General features: G+C 39.5%; 1 pseudogene; it reads left to right on the forward strand.

Moving 5' to 3' along the window:
- The first annotated feature begins 881 nt into the window (after positions 1 to 881).
- On the forward strand, positions 882 to 1029 carry LOC118148734 (U1 spliceosomal RNA; annotated as a pseudogene).
- Positions 1030 to 1988: the final 959 nt, after the last annotated feature.

The raw sequence follows: 1988 nt of genomic DNA on the forward strand, positions 1-1988 counted from the left end.
AGTTCTTACAGCACTTCCATTTTACAGATGGAGAAATTGAGGCATAGGGAGGATAGTGCCTCACCTGTGGTAACAGACAGCTAGCAGTCACAAGCCGGGAGTTTAAATTCAGATGGGGGCTGCTGGAGGCCAACTATAATCCCTCCTGACACTCTGCATTTCATTACCTGAATTCAACGAGTCAAGGGCATAATCCTGTTTCCAGTGCATACCAAGTACCCTAAAAATCGTAGGTATCATTCAATTCCCAAGGTACATGGGTAAAAAATAGAGTTGCTTTGACTCATATTTAGTAAAATCTCTACTCCATGGATGAGTGATATAAGACAGAGACAAAAAGCTAACTTCTAGAGCAGCGGTTCTCACTTGGGGATGATTCTTCACTCTTCCCTATGCCCCTCGCCCCCTACCCAGGGTTTGGCAATGTCTGGGACATTTTAGTTGTCATAACTGGGGTGAAGGTGCCCCTGGCAACAATATGTGTAGACCAGGAATTCTGCTAAACATCCTACAATGCACTGGACAGTGCCCCACCAAAAAACATTATTATCTAGCCCCAAGTCTCAATCATGCCTAGGTTGAGAAACCCTATCTTCGAATACTGAGTCTGGGCCATGTTCATTAATGTGGGCTAACTGCTTAGTACCCAGTAGCTACATACAAATATTGACTTTGCAAATACATACATAAATACACAAATGGATATATTTTGTCCATTCTAAGATGCTGTCAACTGAACAATGTACCATCAATTCAAAAGAGATTGCTCAGAAGAGGGAAAATAAAACACCACATTGACTGCAAGACACATCCCCAAGTCAGAAATGTTAAAATGTGCATGGGAATTGGCAGGAGACGTGCAGCTTAGAATTGACTGAATAACACTTACCCAGCAGGGGAGATACCCTGATCACCAAGGTGGTTTTCCCTGGGCAAGACTCATCCATTGCACTCCAGATGTGACCACTATGATTTTTCCACATGTGAGGAACTTGACTGCATAATTCATAGTTATTTTTAATTTAAAAGCAAATAAATGAGTGCATGAATGGAGAATATTCCTTATGTTTTAAAATCCTCAGATCAAAGGAGAAGTAATCTTTCTATTGTGGGTTCATTCAGCTTCCGGACAGGCAACATAGTAGAATGTCAAGATGTGTAAGATGCTATCTTGAGCCTCAGGTGATAGGTCTAGCACAGAGTTGAGAAGGATTACTAGCCAATGTCGCAATTTAGCAGAATAAACACTCTTGAGTGATTAGTGATGTCTGCATAGACATGGGAGAGCAAGTAAGGTCATGCATTACACATACCCGTCTTTACTATAGTCAAAGGAACAGTGAACTTTGAGTCACACATTTAGATTTGAGCCTCCGCTCACCCACAGAAGATACGTTCCTTTGGGTACATCAGTCTCCTCTAAAACTCCATCTATTCTTCTATAAAATGTGTATAATAGATCTCAGTTCAATTACATGGTTGTTTTAATGAGCTCTTTTGGATGTAACAAAAATGCTAATTGTGAACATTACATTAAAATGAGATAATCTATTCTGGTGCTTCTTAACCTGAAGTTTTCAGGTAATATCTGGAAAGTGTTCTGTTTTCGGCATTTCAGAATGCACTCTGAATATCACGTAGTGATACACCCTCACAGGCCATTAGTAAATCGGTACAGCATGTTGTATAGCAGTCTGTTGAGGTGACATTTTTGGGAGAAGAAGTTTTAGGCCATTCTTTGGGTTTATCTGTAGCTTTTTAATATCTAGATATCAGGGCTGGGCATGTATTTCATAGTAAGAAATTGAACAAAATAAAGTAATAGTCTAATTAATGCCCTTTTCTAACTCATATATATGTATATATATGAGTATATATATATATATATATACTTTTTTTTTTCTTGAGACAGAGTCTCACTCTATTACCCAGCCTAGAGGGCAATGGTGTGATCTCAGCTCACTGTAATCTCTGCCTCCTGGATTCAG

The sequence above is a fragment of the Callithrix jacchus genome, chromosome 16 (assembly GCF_049354715.1).
Source record: "Callithrix jacchus isolate 240 chromosome 16, calJac240_pri, whole genome shotgun sequence".
Taxonomy (NCBI): Eukaryota; Metazoa; Chordata; class Mammalia; order Primates; family Cebidae; genus Callithrix; species Callithrix jacchus.